Genomic DNA, 27,017 nt, shown 5'->3' with positions numbered 1-27,017 from the left:
GCACAACAAAATAAAGAGTTATTTGCAAGCCAATCGGTGCGAATTTGCACATATTGATATACAAACTGAAATGCAAACTGTGTTTGGCACAGTGTCGCACTCCGTTTTTTCAGAGGAATTTGCACTGATTTGCTAGGATAGATACACATGTGCATGTAATAGTGCAGTGCACTACAGGTAATGTTATCTGATCCCCGATTTAATAGGTTTACATTGTGAAAATCCCACCTCGATAATCATTCTCAGAATGCTCCACACCAATGTGAATTGCGGTCAGCTGGAGAAATATATTGTCCAGCCCGTACACGGAAACAACCGTTGTGCCTTTATGAAACGGTCAGACTTTATCTACACGTAATCAAATAATGATGGTGTAGATCTGACCTGCACAGTACAGGTGACTAATACAATGACGACAGATGGAATGTGGAATTGGAGTTTAAATTACGGAACGAATAGTCCCAATGTAAAAAAAAAAAAAAAAATGAAACTATGAGAAACTGTAATGATGCACATGGTAGAAACCAGCGAAAAATTAATTTGTAATTTGTTATATTTTAGAGCTACTAAGATGACTGCACTACCATCATTAATCGCAGGAAGAGTCTGTGCTATCCTGAGATCATTGTATGCCATTATTACAGGATTTCTGAGTTCAAGGAAGTCCCGATAGTACAATTAGAGGGACATTATTAATATAATATGATAATGCCTAGCCCATAATACCTTGCAATATGATAGTGGGTGTCTCTGCAGATCTGCCGTCTCTACATGCATTTTTAGATCCCCTACCTTATCATGTTTCCTTGGTCGAAGAATGGTAGCTTTACCAGGATCGTGCCTGGCAGTTTGACTTGTAATGTGCATTCTGTGACTTTAGGAGTCACGGAGGGAGGAATAGGCTGACTGGCCCTTTAGTGGGAACCTTTAGTTTCTAAAGATATACTACACCTTCTTTCAACCAGCACTCATGCCTCCATCCTGCAGTCTTAACTATTGTTAGCGCATCAGAACTTAATAAGTATACTTACAAGGGGACATGAATAGGTCGATGAACCTTTTGACTCTCAATAAAGAAGTTCTTACCATAGCTCCACTACATAATCAATAATCAATGCACAATAATAAATAATCAGTAGGAATCAATAAAATCAATAATCAGAGGATTCGGTAAATATCACGCACCATGACCTTTCAGTCACGTAATAATCACACCTTTAGTAAACATTTAGAATGCTCATTGCCCTATATTAACAAGGCTAAGGTCATGTAGATTAATCGTAATATCAAATGAAACATATACAGAAACAACACTGGTTGTCCAAAGCCGCGGAAGAAATGCAATCTAATCAAATCTTGTACTATAACACATTCTAAAGTTACAGTGCAAATCAATAGCAGAGTCAGCTGCGTTAACAAGATGTAATACATGTAATTAAGCAGAGAAAACCATCAAGCATCAGTCTTTTCTGTCATAAGTCAGAATCCTCAGCTAACATCAAATTAGCATCAGTATGTTGGACTTCATGCAAAAAAAATTAGTAACACAAATTTGGAAAACATCTAACTATGATTCTATCAAAACAGCGCAGTTAGTACCTAGAGAGAAAAAGCAAATATGCATGGTAATCACAGTTTTATCGTATTATACCTATCCTCGGTATGGGTCATCAAACAGAATCAGTCTTCGTCCTCAGGACATCAGTTGAACATCAAGGCATCTGGTCTCAGCCAGGAAAGTATTTCAGGATGTCGGAATGAATTATCTTCCTTCTAACAAAATCTCTCCTTCTCCTAAAGTCTCTCTGCCCCCTTTTACCTATTGGTCAGTTAATCGTATGGTCACACTTTGTCCAATAATATTATTATACCAAATCTATGAATTCTAACATTTCTTCGTTCACATACTGTTGATTGGTCCGCCATACGATGTTCTCATAATCCGGCTTGTCAGGTAACAATATTGTTGCAGCTTCCACTCTAGTCAGTATCCTCATTTTCTTGTCCTGGGGAAGTCAGTCTCACACATATTACACATAAAATGTTACATTAGCAAGAACATTGTCTCGTAGCAGTCGGTTTTGACGAAAAGCTTCCGTTAGGCACTTTTAACTATACAATAGACATTTCACAGTTTAATTCACTTGATCAGCATTTTTATTAAACACTAAGAAATACAGCTTCTACATGAGGCCTGGCAAAATAGGCCAAGGCACTTGCTAAGTAAAGGCCTACAACTTATAAAGCTAAAGCATACTTCAAACTCTCAATATGACATATTACTGCATTGGTCTAGTACATATTCTATGTTTTATAAGTATTAATCATTAATTAGTACATTTCGCTAACTTTGGTGGCCATTCTTCGAGGTCACATTTCCAAATGCGTGCATTATTTTTCTATGTTATTTCATTTTCTACATAAACTCATTATTCAAAATACATAAACATTCACTAATAACTCTTATTAAAACACCTGTGCTACCAATCCCTCCTCTGATGCCAAAATATATCATCACACTAACTACCACCCACAAATTTCAAATCAGCCAAAACTTTTATAATTCAATTTCTTCATAATTTTGCTTTCCCCTTGAATTTTCCCTGTAAACTTTTTCCCTTTTCTTTTCTTCCCTCCTCTGATTATTTTTAAACTTTTTCAATTGAATCTTTTTACATAATTTGCATAATCCCTGTTGGAAATGGCCTTTCTATACGGTTGCCCCCAAACCTTTTGCCTTCCTCCTTCTCTTTTTCTGACCTCATTTTTAGTGGCTCTTGGACTCTGCACACCGTACCACTGCTAAAGTGCATATATTCTCTCCTTAAAACATGGTGACATTGGCTCATACCCAATTGGCTTATTTAATCTACTTGTAAGTCTCTAGTCAAGTGCACTACATGTGCCCAGGGCCTGTAAATTAAATGCTACTAGTGGGCTGCTGCACTGCTTGTGCCACCCACATAAGTAGCCCCTAACTATGTCTCAGGCCTGCCTCTGCAGTGCCTGTGTGTGCAGTTTCACTGCCACTTTGACTTGGCATTTAAAAGTACTTAAACACCCTTTTTCTACATATAAGTCACCTCTAAGGTAGGCCCTAGGTAACTGTTAGACTTTTCATCCTTGGCGTGGTCTCCCTTAACTTTTTGCCTCTGTTCCCCAGGTTGTTGATGTGTGCTGGACTCAGATTTTACTGTTTTTTTACTCTGGGCACTTTACCACTGCTAACCAGTGCTAAACTGCAAGTGCTCCTGTTTAAATTGTATGTAAGTGGTTTATCCATTATTGGCATATTTGAATTACTAGTAAGTCCCTAGTAAGGTGCACTAGAGGTGCCAGGGCCTGTAAATCAAATGCTACTAGTGGGCCTGCAGCACTGGTTGTGCCACCCACATAAGTAGGTCTGTAATCATGTCTCAGACCTGCCACTGCAGTGTCTGTATGTGTATTTTTACACTGTAAATTCGACTTGGCAAGTGTACCCACTTGCCAGGCCTAAACCTTCCCTTTCCTTACATGTAAGGCACCCCTAAGGTAGGCCCTAGGTAGCCCCAAGGGCAGGGTGCAGTGTATGGATAAGGTAGGACATATAGTAATGTGGTTTATATGTCCTCTACAGTGAAATACTGCCAATTTCGTTTTCACTGTTGCAAGGTCTGTCTCTCTCTCATAGGATAATATGGGGGCTACCTTTAAATATGATTAAAGTGTAGATTCCCCTAGAGAGTAGATGGACATGTGGAGTTTGGGATCCCTGAACTCACAATTTAAAAATACATCTTTTAGTAAAGTTGATTTTAAGATTGTGCGTTTGGAAATGCCACTTTTAGAAAGTGAGCATTTTCTTGCTTAAACCATTCTGTGACTCTGCCTTGTTTGTGGATTCCCTGTCTGGGTCAGTTTGACAGTTGGGTTGTTTTTCACCTCACACCAGACAGTGACACAAAGGGAGCTGGGGTGTAATCTGCATTTCCTGATTAGCCATCTCTGCTAGGAGGGAGGGGTGGAGTGGTCACTCTCATCTGAAAGGACTGTGCCTGCCTCTGACAATGCTGTCTCCAACCCCCTGGTGTGTGTCTGAGGCCTTGCCTGGGCAAGGCAGGATTTCACAAGAAGGTGTGAGTCCCCTTTGAAGAAAGGTGACTTCAAAGACTAAAATGGGTATAAGAATGGCACCCAAACTTACAAACTTTAGAAACACTTCTGGAGCCAAGAGGAACCTCTGCCTGGAGAAGAGCTTATAGCTGAGGAAGAAGTGCTGCCCTGCCTGTGACTGTGCTTTGTGGAGCTTTCCTGCAGTGCTGCTTCTGCCAGAGTAAGAGGGCAAAGACTGGACTTTGTGTGCCTTCCATCTTGAAGAAGAAATCTCCAAGGGCTTGATGTAGAGCTTGCCTCCTGTTGTTGAAGTCTCAGGGATAGCAAAGACTTCTTCCTGCCAGCACCTGGAGTCTCTGGAGAGACCCCTACTCTGCTCTGTGGTGCCCTTCCAGTCCCTGGGACCCTGAAAGGAGAGGCTGGCAGCCTAAGGACAAGAAAATCCACGCATCGAGCGCCGTGCGGGGAAAAGATCGACGCGAATCCGATCGCGGCTGAGAAAACGACGCGACGCCGGTTCCGCAGCTGAGAAACGACGCCGCAGGAAACGCGACCGAAAAACCGACGCCCGGAGCAGGAGAAACGACGCGCAGCATCGCTGACGGAGGCTGAGAGATCGCACCCTGCGCCGTGGGACTTTCGGATCGTCGTGTGGCTGGCTTTTTCGACGCGCACCGCCGTGCCGAGTTGTTTTCGACGCACACAGCCGTGCAGGGTTATTTTCGACGCACACCGCCCGTGCGGGGTTATTTTTGACGCAAACCAGGTACATTTTCACGCTAGCAGCGCTAGTGTGTTGTTACAACTACCTAAGACTCTTTTTATTTTAAACCTTTAAAAAAATCATAACTTGACTTGTGTATGTTGGATTTTTGTCGTTTTGGTCTTGTTTTGTTTAGATAAATATTTCCTATTTTTCTAAACTGGTGTTGTGTCATTTTGTAGTGTTTTCATTAAGTTACTGTGTGTGTTGGTACAAATACTTTACACCTAGCACTCTGAGGTTAAGCCTACTGCTCTGCCAAGCTACCAAGGGGGTAAGCAGGGGTTAGCTGAGGGTGATTCTCTTTTACCCTAACTAGAGTGAGGGTCCTTGCTTGAACAGGGGGTAACCTGACTGTCAACCAAAGACCCCATTTCTAACAGTAACCCATAGGGCAGGGTGCTATGTAGGTAAAAGGCAGGACATGAACAAGTGTGTTCTATATGTCCTGGTAGTGTAAAACTCCTAAATTTGTTTTACACTGCTGTTAGGCCTGCTCCTTTCATAAGATAACATTAGGGCTACCCTCATATACAGTTTGAGTGGTAGATCCTGATCTGAAAGGAGTAGGAAGGTCATATTTAGTATGACCAGAATGGTGATACAAAATCCTGTTTAATGGTGAAGTTGGATTTTATATTAGTATTTTAGAAATGCTACTTTTAGAAAGTGTGCATTTCTCTACACTTAAATTCTCTGTGCATTCCAATACACGTCTGGCTAGGTTTAGTTAACATCTCCCTTGTGCATTCACTCAGACAACCCCAAACACAGGGTGCTCAGACACACTTGTACACATCTGCATATTGAATGGGTCTTCCTAGGCTGGGAGGGTGGAGGGCCTGACACTTACATGTCAAAGGACAGTAGCCTGCCCTCACACAAAGGACTGCCACACCCCTTACTGGGACCCTGGCAGCCAGGATGGAACTGAAAGGAAACCTTGTGCACTTCTAAGCCACTCTTTGAAGTCTCCCCCACTTCAAAGGCACATTTGGGTATTTAAGCAGGGTTTCTGACCCTACCAACTCAGACACTTCTGAGGTAGACACTTCTACTTCATCAGACACTTCCTGGAGAAGAAACCCTGAACCAGAATCTGCATCCTGCCAAGACGAACTGCCTGGCTGCCTAAAGGACTCACCTGCACTGGTTTCTGAGAAAGACTGCTGCTTTGCTGTTGCCCTGCTGCCTTGCTGCTCTCTGGCTGTGCTGAGAAGTGCTATCCAAGGGCTTGGATAGAGCTTGCCTCCTGTTCTGTGAATTCTCAGGACCAAAAAGATTTCAGTCCTGCAAAAGAACTCATTGTGCGGCAAAAATCGACACACAACCTGCAAGAAACGACACACAGCATGCATCGCAGTGAGAAAATCATTGCACGCTGACTAGGAATGACGCAGCCTGACTTTGCAAGGAGAAGATCGACGCAGCACCAGCATTGCGACCAGAAATTCAATGTACGGTCCACTGGATTGTCGCAAAGCCTTGCTGGAACAATTCAGCCTGACTTCCTGAGTGGAATCGATGCAGCACCTGCCGTGCGGTAGAAATGTCCACGCATCGCCCACCGGATCGATGCAGCCCCTGTGATTTCATCATCCTGCAAGTGCCGGATTTCAACGCATCATCTCCGGGGCGTCCGAAAACCCATAGAGATCCAAGTCCGCGTGCCGGAAATCGACGCAAAGTCTTCCCTGCGCAGAAAATAAATGACGTATCATGTGTATGCGGCCGGAGGAATAGACACACACCTCCCTGTTTTCCACTCATTTCCTCTTCAGTGGTCCCCTTTGGAGAATGTGAACGCAAACCAGGTACTTTGTGCTTACAAGAGACCCTTGTTGCTTTTTACAAGACGAAAGACACTTTATATCATTTTTACAGTAATATTTCAACATGTACTTATTGCATCTTGATAGATTTGACCTGCATCTTACCACATAAATATTACATATTTTTCTAGGCACTGTGTGTGTATTTTTGAGGTGTTCTACTGTGTTATTGCATGATTTATTGCCTTCTAAGTTAAGCCTAACTTCTCAGTGCCAAGCTACCAGACGGTGGGCACAGGATAATTTGGATTGTGTGTGATTTACCCTGACTAGAGTGAGGGTCCTTGCTTGGACAGGGGGTAACCTGACTGCCAACCAAAGACCCCATTTCTAACAATGGCCATAACCCAATTAGACAAACCACGACAATTAATATCCCCTGTAGTATCTTCAATAGTACCCCATTCCAAATGTTGCTGAGCCAATTTCCCACTGAAGCAAACCCTTTGCCAACCTTTTCCCAAAGACTCTGTTCTTTCAATTCTTTCAAATCAACACTTGCTTTAGTCAGTTTAGGAAGTCTCATATCTCTTTACTATTATCTAGAATATATGAACAGCAATGCCTAGAATTAATCATTCTACAGACTCCCCCAACTTTTGCTAAACGAATGTCTAGAGCAAGATGATTTTGAAGAGTCATAGTTCTATAAGTGGCTAATTCAGTATCTATCAGGAGTATGGTCCCTGAAAAACTTGTCAGCATGTTATCCACAGCAGTAGACAACTTTCGAATCTTTATCGAATTCAGAATGACTCCCACTGAAGGAATCACCATTCCAAATATATCTCTCACTATCACAGAAGAGGACTCCGTCCTCTGCTTCTTATGATGTAAGTCAGTCACTTTTGGAAACTTTTTCAAATCCTCCATTTGATAAATCTTTGGGAAAACTATCCCTAAATAACATATTGCATACCATCCACTTGGAAGATGGTAATAAGCATTAAGCCCACAAATATAGTATATCTTTGGAATTATGGGGTCCTGTCCATTCAACATAAATGTCCACTTACTCTGAAACCAAAATACATGCCTGGAATCACTCGTTCCCACAAATAAAGTGTCAGTGCGCAACTTAGGCCTATATATACAAATCTTCCCTACGTGTTGCACATCTAAAGCTAATTTCCCTTGTGTTTTAATTGCACTATTAGCATAATCATTCTTGTAAGTCCTTTTCTCTGAGCCCTTTTCTAATTTCTCTTTTAATGCTTTTCTTCTGTTATGTGTGTGATCTAAAAAGCTCTTCTCTAAAGGTGTTAGCAAGTACCTCAGGTTGTTGCAGGATGCATAAGCTGTGCCAAATGTCAGTGTAGGTTCAAAGAACCCTCTAACTAATACTATGTCATTATTCTTAGCTACCTTACTCAAATACCTACAATTATAGGAACAAATGAAAACACAACATCCTGATTTGAATAGAAGTACTGAATGTACTCCTGATTATAAAACCTTGTCAGTAACAGACTACAACTTATCCCATATGTTAAAGGTAAGCTATGATATGTGACTCCTTCCTCGACTGAGGAAGGAATCTGCTTACACACAAGGCAATTCTTTGCATCCATTGTTTCAACATACTCACTCAATAAGCAATAGAAAACGTTAGTTGAAAGCTCTCCCTGCGCATTAGTATGCTCATGCAAATATTTCACATCTAACTTAAACTTCTCTAATGCCATTAGTGTGGTAGTCACCTCAAAAACAGAGGTATGGTTGGCTCCTCTCGTATCAAGAACAGACATACCCACAATCTACACTACAAATAATACCCCACATATATTTGCCAAAAGAATGCTCATATATTTGTAGTGCCTAGCACCTCTACCTTGTTGACTAATGTTACTCATGATCAGTAAAGAATCAGAAAGCAGAAGGTATTTAGAAACCTTGCAGCAAAAATCCAAAACAGACAATTCTTTCAGCAGTTCAGTTTCACTTCCAGGACCCCTTGTCAAAGTCAGTTAGCAGCTTTGTCAATACAGGCTTCAAAAGTCAAATCAGGTTATCAATGTCTCTTCCAGTTACTTTCAGCAGTCTTGTTCTCAAAAATGTTCTCTCAGATTGTTTCAACAGTTCAGTTCATTAGTTTTCTTCACATGCCTAAATACTGACCCAGAACTTCTCTATCAAAACAAAAAGACAAAAACTCTTGCTTCCACTCGTTCACAGTTGCATATGCCCCTTAAGGACCTGTGTATCTCCGACTTGCTATTCTCTTTCTCTTCAATTTTCAATCATCATTCCGCTCGCCTTCACTTAGATCTTCTTTCCTTGTGGTATCTATTTCTTCCTCGATTGTTGGGTCGACAACCACCTCTTTCCCTTTTTCCACTCACGATTCCGGCCACTTCTCTCCTTTCAGTAGACCCTTTGTCAGTATTATCTTCAAGTCTGAACTTGAACTTTTTCCTTGATCAGTGGTGTTTTCTCTTGACGGACCTGCAACCACTTCAGGAGGAGTCAGATCACTTTGACTTTGATTCACTTCAACTCCTTCCCCTTCTGGGTCTGGCAATTGCTCTGTTCGTCTTTGAAGATGGTCTGCTTCAGGGAAATCCTTCCTCTGACTAGGCTCTCCTGCTGCTTCAGTTGAGATAGGCTCTCCGTCACCCTCCTGGAGGTCTCCACCCTTGTCTCTTACAGGAGTGACTGTACCGTCCTCAATGAGCTCAGATCCAGTCTCAGTTCCTCCTTTTTCTCATTCCAGCATTGAGACTTGCATCACTGTTGTGGGTACTCTGAACAACTCTTCTTTATGATCCAGTGGACATGCCATTTTCTTTGTGTGGCTAACGTGAATCCAGTTCGGAATTCCAGCATACTTCACAGCTGTGGTAGCACTCAGGACCACTTGGTAGGGTCCCTTCTAACAAGGCTCTAAACACGTCTTTCTCACGTGCTTTTGGATGACAGCCCAGTCCCCAGCTCTCAGGTTGTGCCCTGGGTCATGGATAGGTGGCAGTGTGGAGGCCTCCACCTGCTGAGAAAAAGAGCTGACTACATCAGCCAGACCCTTACCGTAATGCAACACCATATCATCTGTAATAGTGACAAGTGCATTTGCTGCCACCGCTGGTCTCTCATTGCTCTGCCCATGAGGATCTCATGGGGTGACAATTCTGTCTTCCTGTCAGGTGTGTTTCTCATTGACATCAACACTAATGGCAATGCATCAGGCCATTTAAAATTCGTAGCTGCACACATCTTTGCAACTCTTGACTTCAAAGTACCATTCATCTGTTCCACTAGTCCTGATGCTTCAGGGCGGTAACTACAATGGAACTTCTCCTCAATGTTCAATGCTACACATAGTAATTTAATTACCTAATTGTTGAAGTGACTTCTCCTATCTGGTTCTAAAGAGATCAGAAATCTAAAACGCGGTATCAGTTACCTAAGCAGTAGTTTCGCCACTGTGAGACTATCATTTCTTCATGTAGGGTATGCTTCAATCCAGTGACTAAAAATACATACAATCACCAACACATATCTAAAACTTCCACACAAGGGCATTTCAATAAAATCCATTTGCATTCTGCTGAATGGACCTCCTGCTCTTCCATTGTGGCTCAAATTACCACTGTCCCTTTCTCTGTGTTTAACTGATGACACAACAATGGCAAACTGCTTCAGCAACTTGTCTAAACTTTGGGTTGAACCAATCATGTTTGAACAGACAAACTATGGCATCCCTCCCAATATGTGGTTGACCATGATAGTACCTTGCCATTTGAGACAACAGGCTATTTGGCAAAACCAATTAACCCTACTCAGAAACCCACAATTCATATTGTCTTTCAACACATTTCATTTTGCTCCATGAACGCTTCTCCTCCCTGTCAACATTATTCTGCAACAATTTTAATTCTTCCAAAGTGTCAATTATTTTCAATGTATACTTGTACAAGTTTTGTCTTCTTCAGGTAACAGTTCCCACTTGTCTCTGAACGATATACAGTTCAATGCATAAAACCTTGGAACTTGATCAGCATATCCATTTCCCGATGACACATAGTTCTGCGACTTCAGATGTGCACTGCTTTTCACCATGGCAATCTTTTCAGGCATTTGAGTAGCATGTAATAATTATTTAATTCTCTAACCATTTCTCACTGGTGAACCAGAAGAGGTCAGGAAACCTCTCTGTGACCACAATTGACCAAAATCATGAACTATTCAAAATCCATACTGGCTATCTGTATAGATTGTAACTTTCAGCTGAGCAGAAACATGGCACACTCTAGTAAGGGCTACCAGTTCTGCTACCTGGGCAGAATACACTCCTCGAAGCCAAGAAGCTTCCAAGGTACCTGTAATTGTGCACACAGCATATCCTGCCCTCAGTGTCCCTGTATTGTCTCTCAGTCAAGAACCATCAAAAAAGATAATTTGGTCATTTTCTTCCAATTGGGTATCTCTAATGTCGGGTCTCGGTTTTGTGCACAGATCAGTTACTTCAAGACAGTCATGTTCAACATGTTCCTCCTTTTCAATTTCAGCGTTTTCTCTCGGAAGTAAGGTTGCCAGTTTCAGCACTGTACACCTTTTCAATGTCATGTTCGGTGACCCTAAAATACTTGTTTCGTACCTAGTTAAACTCGCACCAGTGAAGTATTGGGTTTTCGTCCTTGTCAGTAAAATCTCAATAGAGTGAGGGATCATTACAGACAGGGATATCCCATCACCACGCCTTCACTGTGCAAGGCTTTGACCAACTGCGGCAACTGCACACAAACAACCTGGTAAGGCTGCTACGACTGGGTCCAAAGTAGATGAAAAATATGCTTCTTTGCGATTTATGCCTTCATGGACCTGTGTCAAGACAGACAATGAACATGCATCATGCTCATGACAAAACAATGTGAAAGGCTGCATGTAATCAGGTATACCCAATGCTGGAGCTCTGCACAAACTCTCTCTCAACTCAGTGAACGCTTTCATCTCATCCTGGTCCAACACTATGGGATCAGAGACTTCCTTATGAGATAGCTTCTACAATGGTCTTGAAATGACTGAAAAATCTGGGATCCATTGAAGACAATAGCCCACAATTCCCAGGAACATCCTGACATCTCTCTGTGTGGTTGGGGGACTTATCTGTAAAACTGTTGCAATCCTTTCTCAGGATATTTTTCTTGAACCCTTCTCAATCTGGTGACCCAAATACTTCACTACTTTCTGACAGTACTGCAACTTCAGTTGGGACACTTTATGGCCATTCGTTCCCAAATGGATCAACAGGGCAATTGTATCATACTTATACTTGTCCCTTGTTTTGGACGCAATCAGGAAGTCATCAATGTACTGCACCAAAGTCAATCGGAAAGGCAATTCCAACAACTCCAAATTATTTTTCAAGATCTGGTTGAATATGGAAGGTGACTCTGAATAGCCTTGAGGAATTCTGCACCAGCAATAGACTTGATCTAGGAATTTAAAACAAAAGAGAAATTGCCTATCCTCATGAAGAGGTACAGAAAAGAACGCTTGTGATAAATCAATGACCCTGAACCACTTTGCATCACATGGAATCTGGAATAGTACCACAGCTAGATTTGGCACAATGGGACAACATTTGACCACAATCTCATTTATTTTTCTCAAATCCTGAACAATCCAAACCTTCCCACAGGTCTTCTTCAAACCCATTATCGGTGAGTTACATGGACTGCTCAACACTTCCTTCAAAACCTCTTGCTTTAAAAAATCTGCAATTATCTGAGCCCCTTTCTTCAGAACATCTTGTGGCATGTGGTAGTGCAGTAGTTGGGGGAAAACTGCATTCGGTTTTATGGTAACTTTGACTAGCTCCACTCCCTTAATAAAACCTACTTTGTTTCCTGTCAAATCCCACACCTTCTCTTGTACCATTCCCTGCAAATCAGGATGGAGGTATTTCATTATGAACATTGGGAAAAACTCAATCAACGGGTTCTCCTCATTTGTAGTTTCACACTCTGTCTCTGGGACTTGGTCTTCCTCATGATCACTATTCGTCTGAATCTCAATTCCATCATTTGAGCAAGTAATCAAACACTTTGTTTCATGCAGCAAGTCTCTTCCTAATAGGGATACCGAACTTGATTCGCAGACTCCAAATTTATGCAATCCCTGAAAGTTGCCAATCTCGACTTGAACTGGATCTGTAATCGGGTTTGTCAAATACTGGTTTGCTACACCCACAACCTGAACTGTTCTACCTGAAAGTGGCAAATTCTGAACTTCTGCACTTCTCACTGTAGAGTGTGTAGCTCCTGTGTCCACCAAGAGTGAAACTCAGTGACCCATAACCTTTCATCTCGCGTAGGGTTATCTCTAATCTACTTGTAAAGAAGTCACAAGCACACATGACTCCTTATCTGTACTGTCACTTGTTTATTCAACATTTATTCCATTCTAACTGTGTAACAGGAATTGATGCACTATGTTACTACTTCTGTTTTACCTCTGTCCTGTGACCTGTTGAGAAAGCATTATCTGTTGTTGCTCGATTGGGGCTTAAGGTATTTGAATTTGCTGTCTAGGTACCATGGGAACTGCTTCTGCATCGGATGCAACTGTGACACTTGTGCTCGGGGCATTTGCAGCTGCTGCATGGGCTGAAAATGTTGCACTTGATTAACGTTATTTTTAAAATTTGGATTAGGACCCCTTAGTCTTGGTCCTCTCACAGTCTGACCGCTGACCCTGCATCCTTGCAGGTAGGTCGCTTCCTCCTCACCACTGCTCCGGTAAGTACTGCCATTGTTTTGGGCTTGGTTGGGCTTGTTTGGGCTTGTCTGGGCTTGTCTGGGCTTGTCTGGGCATGTTTGGGCTTCTTGGCTTCTCCTCTCCCGGAAGGCCCCAACCCCCTCCCTCTTCCTCGGAGCTCTTCCCGCTCCTGACTCCTGCTGCCCCCGCCCTCTGCACTACCATTGGAGGTTTCCCTCCCTCCTCCCAGCTGCCACTCCCTCCCACCTCCCCTCTTATGCTGGCCGCAGCGCAGACGCTCAGCGGACGCGTGCAGCGGGCGCGCCGCTGGCACACCGAAGGCACGCCAAAGGCAAGCCCGAAGCCCGTCTGTGCCAAGACCGCGCCCAGCGCCAGACCCCCTGGCCAACACGGCTCCTGTGCCACCAAACACCTTTACACTGCCAACGAACTCCACGCCCTTAATCCAGGACGCTCCTCCATCTGCTTCCAGTCCACACCGACGTGCACCAAAGGACCCTTCTCCTGCAAAGCCTGCAATTTCACCTGCAACCTAACCTCCAAACTCCAAATCAAAACAGACAACCGCCTAAGATGCATCCTACTTAACACCCGCTCCGTCCACAAACATGCAATTGAACTCCGGGACCTCCTGACCACATACTCGCCCGACGTCGCATTCCTCACCGAAACCTGGATGAATTCAGCCTCAGAACCAGACGTAGCCATAGCCATACCAGAAAACTACAAGATCACCAGAAGAGACCGAATCAACAGACCAGGAGGAGGAATCGCCTTAGTCCACAAAAACACCATAAGAGTCTCCACCAACTCCCACGACACCATCAACTCCGCCGAGCACCTCCACTTCAAAATCCACATCAACGCCAACAACACACTCAGAGGAACACTGGTCTACAGACCCCTTGGACCCAGACCGCAGTTCTGTGATGACATCGCCGATGCCATCAGCTCCCAAGCCCTCGCCTCAACAGACTACATCCTCCTTGGTGACCTAAACTTCCACCTAGAAAATAACAACGACATCAACACCACCAACCTAATCGACAACCTCACCAACTTCGGCCTCAAGCAACTCGTCACTACACCCACCCACTCCACAGGCCACACACTCGACCCCATCTTCTCAGCCAGCAACCACGTCTCTTTCAGCCACACCACCGAACTCAGTTGGACAGACCACCCCTGCATCCACTTCTCCTACCAAAAACCAGTCACTCACCACCACCGCACACAACCCCCCGACACAACTGGAGCAAAATATCAACGGATCAACTGATCTCCACCCTTGCCCGGGCCCCACCCCCTGGGACCCCGGACACCAACATAGCCACCACCAACCTGCATCGCTGGATAGAAGATTGCGCCAACACCCTCCCACCGCTCAAAAAAAAACCAAACACCTCCCACAGAATCAAGGCCAGCTGGTTCACCCCAGAACTACAGGAATCCAAACGGCTATGTCGCAGAATAGAAAAAACCTGGCACCTTGACCCTACCAACTCCAACCACATTGCTTTCAAGGCCGCCCTACGCAAACATCACCAACTGATCCGCACCACCAAAAGGATCCACTTCAAAAACCGCATCAACGCCAACGCTCACAACAGTAAAGAGCTCTTCGGCTTCGCCAATGAGCTCTCCACCCCCAGGACCTGCTCCAACGAACCCCTGACATCACAGGAGTTCTGCAACTCACTGGCAACCCACTTCCGTCAAAAGATAGAAGATATCCACAATAACTTCAAACCCCAGACCCACCAGCTGACTACAAACACCCAAGAACCCAACGCTCCAAGCAACACCCACCTCATCCACACCTGGACCCTCGTCAACATAGAGGACACCGCCACCACCATGGCCTCCATCCACTCCGGATCACCATCGGACCCCTGCCCACACCATATCTTCAATAAGGCAAACATCATCATCGCCCCCCACCTCTGCAAAACCATCAACTGCTCCTTTGAGTCAGCCACCTTCCCAGAAAGATGGAAGCATGCAGAAATCAACGCCCTGCTAAAGAAACCAAAGGCAGACCCGGATGACCCCAAGAACTACCGGACGATCTCCCTCCTCCCCTTCCCAGCCAAGGTCATCAAAAAAATTGTAAACAGCCAACTATCCCGGTTCCTGGAAGACAGCAAGATACTCGACACCTTCCAATCCGCATTCCGCAGAAACCACAGCACTGAGACTGCACTCATTGCTTCCACAGACGACATTAGGACCATGTTTGACGAAGGAGAAACAGCAGCACTCATCCTCCTGGACCTCTCCGCAGCTTTCGACACAGTATGTCATCACACTCTCCGCACACGCCTACACAACGCTGGAATCCGCGACAAGGCACTCGACTGGATCTCATCATTTCTCTCAGGCAGAACCCAGAGAGTCCGCCTCCCACCGTTCCTGTCAGAAGCTTCCAGAATCATCTGTGGAGTTCCCCAAGGATCTTCGCTCAGCCCCACGCTCTTCAATGTTTACATGGCCCCCCTCGCCAACATCGCACAAACCCACCACATCAACATAGTTTCCTATGCAGACGACACTCAGCTCATCCTCTCCCTCACGAAAGACCCTACAACTGCAAAGAACAACCTCCACAATGGACTTCACGCCATTGCCAGCTGGATGGAATCAAGCCACCTCAAGTTAAACACAGACAAGACAGAAATCCTCATCTTTGGCACCAACCCCTCAACTTGGAATGACTCCTGGTGGCCCACCTCCCTGGGAACAGCGCCCTCACCCAACACCCACGAACGCAACCTAGGCTTCATCTTGGACTCCACACTCAGCATGACTCAGCAGGTCAATGCCATATCCTCTTCCTGCTACAACACTCTCCGCATGCTCCGCAAAATCTTCAAGTGGATTCCTGTCGAAACCAGGAAAACTGTCACCCACGCCCTGGTCAGCAGCCTATTGGACTACGGAAGCGCCCTATATGCAGGAATAACAACCAAACTCCTAACAAAACTGCAAAGAATCCAGAACGTATCCGCCCGCCTCATTCTGGACATCCCACGCCGTGACCACATTTCCCCCCACCTCAGAGACCTTCACTGGCTACCAGTGTCAAAAAGGATCACCTACAAACTCCTCATCCACACACACAAGGCCCTCCACAACACAGGCCCAGCCTACCTCAACGCCAGACTCACCTTCCACACCCCCACCCGCAATCTTTGCTCGGCCAGCCTCGCCCTCGCCTCCATCCCCCGCATCTGCCGCACCACCGCCGGAGGAAGATCCTTCTTTCACCTAGCCGCCAAGACCTGGAACTCCCTACCGCTCCAACCCAATCACCGTATAATAATATTTCATTACTTCAGGAGACAGTGCACCTGTATTCTTATCTCTCTCCGGTTCACTTGTTGGTCAATCTACACTCCTCTTACACTTGTCCCACAAGTCAGCTGGAACCACTATCTCAAGGAAGGTGTTCAAGTCTTCCCGCAAACACTTTGCAAGTTTCACGAATCTGTCTGTCTGCTGATACCACTCTACGGGCTTTTCTCTCACTTTTGGATAATCATTTGTAAATGATAGAATGTCACTCCTGCTCCATCGGACGTGAACAACATTTCCCCCTTGAATCTCTCTCATTGATAAAATCTTTACTGGATCTTTATCCAGCTGCACATTTTCAGTCAGCTCCAAAGAATCCCTTTTTCTCTTGTCTCTTTTCTTTACCCATCTGTCTTCCAATTTGTCTAATGCTCCCCAGGTCTGAGCATGCTGCCATAATTCTTTAAGGTGTGCCTTCATGCGGTCCCACCTCATGTATTCAAAATTTTTCGCCTCAAAATCTAATCTGTACCTCCTTTTCAAATGCTTAATTTTCTCAAGCTTTATGCCATATTTCTCTGCCAAGTCTGCTAATCTCTGATGCACCCTGCTCACTCCTCTTGTAATCTTTGGACACAAATATCTCAATTCTGCTTCTGTGTAGGATTCTAAGCTATTAACCCCCATCATTCCCTCAATTAGTTCACCCACGTCCATGCTTAATCTAGCACAATTCAAATACTCCTCTCCTTTAGGGGCATTCTGTGGGGTATTCAGCTTGTCTAACCATTCAGTTAAATGCTGAGCTATCAGTCCCTGTAACAAAATGTTACTCGCTTGGACCAGGGGCACCTGCTGTACAACTGCATTAGGAGTCTGCGATGTCAATAATTTCAAGCTCTGGCTAACATTTAGTCCTGTCACAGCATCTGGAAGTGCAACAATAAAATGGACTAACATCTAGCAATGATCTGGATCCATCAAAGGTCTGACCCATGGGAGAGACTACCTGAACTTGTTCGTTATGTCCTCCCCTCTTTAGACTCTGGGTCATTGCTCCCTGTTCACTTACAGTTGGTTTCTTTTGTGTAAATAATGGTACAGCTGGACCAACAGTAATTGGTAGCTATATAACATATGAGGCTGCTCTGGCACCTACACTCTGTGATAGAGTAATCTCCATAATCTGATTCGTCATTGGAGTCAAATCTGACTGTGTCCCTGTCACTGGCGTGAATCTCGGCATTACCTGTGGCTGCACTTGGGGCATCAAAATCGGAGTCGGCTCAGTCCTAACCAGTATTGGTCTCGGAATCACCTGCTCCATGGGCACCACTAAGTTCAAAGTAATTTAAAAAATGGGCACATCAGGACATCTCTGTACCTGTGGCGGCTGCATCTGAGTCTGCACTACAGGAGTAATTGACACATTAAGACCACTTTGCAGCGCATTCTGTGTCATGTTAGCATTAACCTGCACTGGACTCGCTGTCCCATTAACCTGTGTCAGGGCTGTCAGATCAACACTAGTACTGGGACCACGCTCATGTATTGTATATAGTGATGGTCGATCTTTCAATAACTGTGTGAAGAACTCCTCATCGTCCAATTCCTTCTCCACTCTGGAAGACTTTCTAGCTCCCTTACTTTCGGAAGGAGTTTTATCAGTCTTCCTAGTCGCTTTCTTTCCTTCCTTCTCATACACCTGCGTAATTGCTGGAAGCAACTTAGGGCCACATGTAGCAAAGTTCCGATTTGCGAGTTGCAAATTGCAAGTCAGAGCGACTCGCAATTTGTGAGTTACAAATCCGAATATAGGGTAGTGTCCTTGACACTAATTGCGACTCACAAGGGGGTCGCAAATGCCCACCTCATGAAAATTCATGAGGTAGGTTGCAATTTGTGACCCCCTTGGGAATGGCGGCCCTCACAGGGATGGTGGCCTGCTGGAGACAACAGACCACCATGTCTGTGACTTCTTTTCAATAAAGCAGTTTTTTTTTGTAATGCAGCCTGTTTTTGTTAAAGGAAAACGAGATGGATTACAAAAACAAAAAATTATACGTTTTTTCTGAAAAAATGTTTTCTGTGACATTCACAAAGAGGAAGGGGTCCCTTTCCATTTGCGAATGTGTTACCACCAGTGTGACACTGGTGGTAACTGCGATTGCTTTGCGACCGCATTCGCGGTCACAAAACAATCCTGCATCGCACTGCGAGTCGCAATTAGGAAGGGAACACCCCTTCCTAATTGCGAGTCGCAAACCCGTTTTGCAATTCAATAACAATGTTACCGTATCGCAAAACTGGGTTTGTGCATCGGGAAGTACTTTTTGCCCATCGCAAACAGCCAGATTCGCTGTTTGTGAGGTGCAAAAAGCATTGTACATGTCGCCCTTAATCCCTTGCAGTCTCTGTTCCCCATACCTTCTGAACACAATCCCATCTAGCCTCGCTAGAGTCTTTTCTGCCTTTCTCATCCTCCTCTCAAACTTCTATTGCTGTTGCTGTCTGGTTACTAGATCCCAGATCGCTAATGCCCCAAACTGTGCTGGTCTCGGAAGGGCTTTGATATATATAAATGCTCCAAAACTCTCAAATTGAACGTCACATTTGTCGGAAACGCTAAGCTCCCATCTTACGCTGTTAATTTGCACCATTGTTTCAACCAAAGACCTGGTGTGACACCTCTCTCCTCCATTACAATGTAAGCCGGTGTATTCTCTGGCAGTGTAGGCTCACCTACACTCGCTGTAATATACGTATCTCTCCTTAGGGCACTCTTCAATGCTTTGAAAAACGTAATTTTTTCTACCTTTGTTTCCTAAAAAATCAAATCAGGAAGTGACTTTTAATCCCAAGATTCCTTTCACCCATGTTCACAACCAATTGCCTCTCATGGAGGGCTGCCAATCCTTGTGTGACCCTTCTCACTTACCAACCTATCCCAGGCAAGCTCCAATGATGTCACACTCACACGTGCTGCGGCTGACAAAGTCTTGCGGCTTGTCCTCCTAAACTCTAATCCACACAAAACGAATGTGAAATATTGCGAGCACTAATCAAAAAACAAAAAACAAAAGAAAATCTGCTGGTTTACCACAGGAAAGGTAACACGATCACTTCAGAAACCTTACAGAATTTTCACTGATGGCTCTTCCCGCACTTACAGCTACTCCTCTTTCTCGGTCTCCCAGATTTGCAAGCAAAATTTGATCTCCAAATTTTACTTTCAACTGATCAATGGGTCTTTCCTGGTGCATGTAGGACTTGACAAACCTTAGTCGAAATTTCTCTCACCCACTTTAACTTACACACTGACTTGTTGACCACGCCTGATCAACCTACTAAACCAGACAAATTACAATATATAACTAAGTGTCTCATACACTTTTCAATATACTCCGGAGTCTTAGACCATGCAGGGTCCGTACATCAACAACCAAGTGGCCAATTTTTGAGCACGAAGCGCCACACTCATGTGAAGTTCAACGACCTCCCTACTCTCACACTGCGGAGTACACACACTTCTACTACATCTTCATTTGGAGTACGCAAACTCCCTAAAATCCTCACAAACCTAACAATTCACCTGCAAATTGCATAACCGGTGCAAGTGCGACCTATTTAATTCACACATTCATTAGAATGCTGGGAAGATCCTCAAACAGCCATTAGCAGGATCCAGGATCTGGGAAAGTCATTTCTGGGCTTAAAGGAACATAATTTTCTCTCCAATTATCATCATTGAAAAACAAAATCCAAATCTCAATAATAATGACTCTTGAAAGGACCAGCTTCAAACTGCTATATTAACTGTCATCGCTCTGTACTGGACATCTATGGCAAGCTCTTAAGGAGACAACCCATCAGTCTGCTACCATAACTGTTAGCGCGTCAGACCTTAATAAGTATACTTACAAGGGGACGCGAATAGGTCGATGAAACTTTTGACTCACAATTGAGAAGTTCTCACCATAGCTCCAGTACATAATCAATAATCAATGCACAATAATCAATAATCAGTAGTAATCAATAAAATCAATAATCAGTGGAGTCAGTAAATATCATGCACCATCACCTTCAGTCACGGAATAATCACACCTTTAGTAAAAGTTTAGAAAGTTTATTTCCCTATATTAACAATGCTAAGGTCATGTAGATTAATCTCAATATCAAATTAAACATATACAGAAACAACACTGGTTGTCCAAAGCGGAGGAAGAAACGTAATCCAATCAAAGCTTGTACTACACCACATTCTAAAGTTACAGTGCAAATCAATAGCAGAGTCAGCTGCGTTAAAGGGATGTAATACATGTAATTAAGCAGAGAAATCCACCAAGCATCAGTCTTTTCAGTCATAAGTCAGAATCCTCAACTAACATCAAATTAGCATCAACATGTTGGGCTTCAATTAAAACAATTTAGTAACACAAATTTGGAAAACATCTAACTATGATTCTATCAAAACAGCGCAGCTGGTACCTAGAAAGAAAAAGCAAATATGCACGGTAATCACAGTTTTATCGTATTATACCTATCCTTGGAATGGGTCAGCAAACAGAATCAGTCTTCGTCCTCAGGACATCGGTTGAACAGCAAGGCATCAGGTCTCAGTCAGGAAAGTATCTCAGGATGTCGGAATGAATTATCTTCTTTCTAACAAAATCTCTCCCTCTCCTAAAGTCTCTCTGACCCCTTTTCCCCCTGTGGCTTTGTAATATCAAAGTCACCTAAACTATCCCCTAATTCCCTATTGGTCAGTTAATTGTATGTTCACACTTTGTCCAATAACATTACTATACCAAATCTATAAATTCTTATATTTCTTGGTTCACATACTGTTGATTAGTCCGTCTTACGATGTTCTCATCATCCGGCCTGTCAGGTAACAATATTGTTGCAGCTTCCACTCTAGTCAGTATCTTCATTTTCTTGTCCTGGGAAAGTCAGTCTCACACATATTACACATAATATGTTACATTAGCAAGAACATTGCCGCCTAGCAGTCGGTTCTAACGAAAAGCTTCCGTTAGGCACTTATAACTATGCAATAGACGTTTCACAGTTTAATTCACTTGGTCAGCATTTTTCTTAAACACTGAGAAATACAGCTTCTAGATGAGGCCTGGCAAAATAGGCCAAGACACTCACTAAGTTAAGGCCTACAATTTATAAAGCTAAAGCATACTTCTTAACTCTCAATATGACATATTACTGCATTAGTCTAGTACATATTCAATATTTCATAAGTATTAACCATTAATTAGCACATTTTGCTAACATTGGTGGCCATTCTTCGAGGTCACATTTCCAAATACGTGCATTATTTTTCTACGTTATTTCATTTTCTACATAAACTCATTATTCAAAATAGATAAATATTAATTAATAACTTATTAAAACACCTGTACTAGCACTATCACTGAATGAATGATTTGTCAGAAGCTCAAAATATCAACATATATCGCTCTGATGGCTGCTGTCATTAAGTAACTATAGGTGCTGCAGAAAAGAGGGTACACTAGGATGGAGCACATCTGTCTGTTGTCTCAGGGATAACACAGGAGCATTGCACCACCCTTCTTCAAAGGACTCTGACATTTATTGGTGGTTCCAGCTCTCAAAAAAGGTATGTATGTCCCTGAAATAGTCCATAGAGTGAATGTTAGACAAACACTAGAGGAAATATAGAATTTGTGTCTCTTGGAGATGGTGGTGGAGGTCTTACTATCCGCTCCTAGTGGTCTGGATGACCGGCCCCTCCAGGGAAGAAGGGGAACACAGGCATAGGGATGTATGGAAGGAGCAGGCTCCTCATGAGGCAGGGCTTTCCTGTCTGTGGCTGGCAGGGGTGTACTTGGTCCAGATGTAGAGGGACCACAGTCTAGGACAGATGGCATGGGAAAAGCCCTGCACACTTGGTGACAGCTGGTCTAAAGCACCCCAGTCAAAGAACTCACTTTGTCATTGTGGTTCACATTTTCAACAGGAGCTCCCTCTGCACCTCCTTGATCTCCCAGAGCTCAGTTATGACCTGGCCCATTAAGTCTTGGGACTGTTCTACTGATCAGTCATTGGTGGTCTGGCTGACAAAGATGCCAATGACATCACTTTACTGGCCAGCAGATTCCCTCTCACAACCCCTACCCCCACTACCCTGTGCCCTTGAGGCAATGAGCCCCATACCACTGGGTTCTGGCACAACTGGAGGCGGTGTTGTTGATTCAACTGCAGCCAGGTCAGAAGGGGGGCACAAGATTGGTGTACAGTTCTTCAGTACACAGGAAGTGGAGGTATCCTAATGCTGAGATATTGTTGTAGCCTGGATAGGAGGTGGAGGCGTGGGCCGAATGTGACTTACTGAGGCTGTCTGGCCAGACAGACCAGCACGTCCAGATTGCTCCCGATCATCCAGACTTTTTATCTCATATGTGTCTTTAGTTACAAATGGGGAACCTCAAAAAATAAATTCAGACTAATAGAATTATTAGGCCTTTGTGCGATTTTCATTGCTTTACATATGAAGGCTGATTTACACAGATGCAAACTCCAGTTATGATTTTGTAGAGTTATCCTGAAATGCAAAATGGTATTTATGAGATGTACATTATATGTACCAGACATTCAACCTAACACAGTCGTGAGCTGATTAGAGTACCAGACCATTCCAAGGCCTAACATGCTACAAAACATAAGAGAAGCTGTGGTTCAACTCAATAATGAAGGTGTCTTTAGTTATCATATGGACAGTGCAAAGTACATTTTGTGTGGCTACTACTTCTATTTAGCATTCCACATCACATGGTAGGAAATCTTGGATTCAACAGACTATTAAGCATGTGAGCATTCACAAGTCTTCAATGTAGCGATGTGAAGGTGTCAACATACTTGAGATACACAACAACTGAAATTTGCATCATAGTATGAGATTGTGACTATCAAATGCATATGTTTTTGAGATTGTAGGACAGTCTTCCTTTTTGCCCTGGTCATCCCCAAACCTTTTGACTGAAAATGGTGGTTACTGACTCTGACTATTCCTTGGGTACTGCTAACCAGTCCCAGGGCCAGTGCTCTGTGTAAAATGGATTATGCAAATTAGGCTAATTATAATTGTCAGTATCAACCTACCTATAAGTCCCTAGTATATGGTAGGGCATGTAGGTTTAGGGACCCCAGCATAGGCTGCTGCGGTGCCCAGTGTCATTTTAAAGGCAGGTCTGCCTTACTGGCTGCTTTTAAGTTAAAGTTAGCCCAGCATTCAACTTTGGAATTAAAAATACTTCCAAAATCCTAAGCTACCTTGTGTTTACATACAAGTCATCCCTAAGGAGTACCAAAGGTGGTCCCATGGAGTATTACTATAAGTAGGGACTTTATAAAGTTGCTTTTTGACGGTGAAGGAAAAATAGCTACAGTAGTTTTTCCCCATTGTAGTCAATTGGCTCCATAGGCTAACATGGAGAGACTTTATTTTAAAATAATACATTCTTAATTTCTATAGAAAGGAGCTAAATATGGCATGTTTAGTATCAAATTAAAAGTTATAATAAATCGAACACAGTGTCACTGTTACATTTAATATAACTTGTACCTAACTTGTACCTAAAAAGAGTTTGAGAACTCTCCCTAAAAGTTACCAACTTCTGCCCTGTAGTCCCCGTCTCTCAATGGCCATCCTCCGGCAGGCTGAGCCAGGCTGCCTTGATGAGGTGCCGAGGATGCCTGGGTTGAAACAATAGAAGCTTCTGGTGGGAGGGATCTGCTCAGCAATTGCTGGAACAGGATGGGGGAGAGCAGCCAAACTGGTCTTCAAAGGAGGGAAGGACATTTGAGACAGCAACTGTACCTCCCCCATTTCCTGCAAACCCAGACAACCAGGTGCCCCCTGATTAGTTTAGGAGAGGGCTGGAAAGGGGTGTGTTAAGGAGAACTTAGCCACACCAGTGGATGGGCTCAGCCAGATCTAAAGTTTAAGATTGAATTTTTGCCATCTTGGATATTGGAGGAATGTTTCTCCCTGGGATTGATTTTTGCCACACTTCCCAGGAAGTGGTCACTCAAGAGGGTGTTAGCTTGCATGTGAATGGACAAGAGGCCCCCTGGTTTCAACCCCAGAAGTAAGGATAAAATTGGCTGGGCTGCACCCCACCTCAGATAAATACAGGAACAAAACAAGAAGAAGGACTGCCCTGCTGGACCACTGGTCTGCACCGGGACACTGCACTCAGAAGGACTGCACCAGCTGCACACTTGGGCTTCACCAGAAAAAGGACTTTGCCTGGCTTCTAATGCTTCAAGAGGGACACCCTGTATGCTGCAGGTGGATAATAGCTGTCCGGAGTCCCTTGCATCAAGCTCTGAAGAAATTGACCAGCTGACTAGTGACCTGTGATCATTTTTAGAACTGAGTCAGGTGTATTCTGGGAGTTGAAGTCCCAACCCTCAAGGAGCAATTCAGAGCTTCTGGAACCTTGGGGAGATTTGGGGTGAGATGTAGACACCTAAAGAACCTTAAAAAAAGACTTTCTGGAAGAAAGCTCCATGAGTGGACTGACCCACGTTATGAATCAAGCTGGCCAACATTGACCGTGACCCAGCCTGAACAGCAGGTCCAGGATTTCACTGGGAACTCGTGGAAAGGCAATCCGATGAAGTTACATCAAAATCACCTTGCTGTGGAGGGTCGCCCAATGTCAGAGGGAAAAAGCTCCAAAATAGTTTCTAAGTCCAAACGTAGAATCCTTGACCAATGCCTCCTGCGACGCGTATCCAAAGATGGCTCCAGGGAAGTCTGCTTCAACAGAAAATCCTCAAGAATAAAGACTAAGGCCCTCATTATGAACATGGCAGCAATCACCGCTCCACCGGTGGTGGCGGTAACTACCACCAACAGGCTGGCGGTCCAGACAGCTAAATAATGAAGCAAATGAGAAACATCCAGTGGGCCTTTCACACACCACTACATTCGAGTGCCGACAATGACGGAAGAGGCCGCCCACAGGCCAACGGAAGGGTCCCACCCGCCTAACAAATAATGACGCACAAGACCGCCGTCAGTTCTGGGGCGGAAACAAACCAAATAAAAGGAAACAATCACCATAGGCACACACAACGCACCGAAGCAGACATGGAGAGAGAGTTGCAAATAATGCCAGTTCTGCTCCTTGCAATATACCTCCACGACCGTGACCGCCGACGAAGACGACTCCGGTAAGTACTGCAACCTTGTACACATGGGAACAAAGGGCACAGTTACAAACACACCCCACCCACCCAGCAACGCACTCCCAACCCCTCACACCATCACATGCCATACACACCAGAAAAAGAGGTGCCCAAAGTACACACATGTGCACCCTACACCCCCACAATGAAACGATGAACCATGTCTCTATATTGTGCCAACAGCACCACTGGGCACACAAACTTTAAGACAACATTAAAATAGAAATGTACAAATAAGGCCATTGGCCAGTCCATGTACAATACCCTGAGGGCCCAAATGGGCCAGACATGGCTCCCACATGTGCACAGGGGGGCTCCACCATAAAGGGACATCAATGGGGCAGCCAGGTACCTCAGGGAACAAGGGCAGTGGTTGGCAGGGGTGGGGACTTACACCTGGAAGTGGGGGGCTTGAGCTTACATTTCGGGAGGTGGAGGATGTTTGGGTTTGCCCTTCGAAGGTGGGGTAGTTGGCTTGGACCGGGGGGTGGCAGAGAGACCTGGGGCAGCAAGGGGCTTCTTGCTCTCTGGGAAGGGGCCCGGGAATGGGAAGGGCAGACTGGGGGGTACTTGGACAAGGAGGATTGGACAGGGCAAAGCGATGGGCACGTTTAGGGACGAGACAGGATGGGCCAGTGGGTTCAATCAGGTCAACACGGGAGAGGAAAAGTTTTGTAGGGGCAGATGGGGTGGATATGGAGGAAGGTGTGGGAGTGGAGGTAGAGGGAGTGGTTGTACCAGGTGTAGGTGTGCTGGACGTGGATGCAGGCCAGTCAATGTAGTTGTGGTGAGTGCAGGTGTGGTGTCTGGGGTGGATGACTGGATGACAGATGTTGTGGTGACTTCAAGAATGAGGCCAGAAGCAGTGACTGAGGGTGCAGTGCATGTGGGTGTACATCTTGAGGTGACAGATAGGGAGGCGGAAGAGGTGGACACACTTGGGGAAGTAGATGTTGTCGTGTGTGACTTTGTATGTTGGATGTGTGTATGCCTGTGGTGGAAGGTGTGGTGCTTGTGTTTCTCTGTGTGCTTCCTGTGTGTTGAGGTGTGTGCATGGCTGTCTGAACGTGTGCTTGGGATGG

This window comes from Pleurodeles waltl, chromosome 8, assembly GCF_031143425.1.
Source record: "Pleurodeles waltl isolate 20211129_DDA chromosome 8, aPleWal1.hap1.20221129, whole genome shotgun sequence".
NCBI classification, from domain to species: domain Eukaryota; kingdom Metazoa; phylum Chordata; class Amphibia; order Caudata; family Salamandridae; genus Pleurodeles; species Pleurodeles waltl.
The sequence above is the reverse complement of the archived record's forward strand: the minus strand, read 5'-3'. Positions refer to the sequence as shown.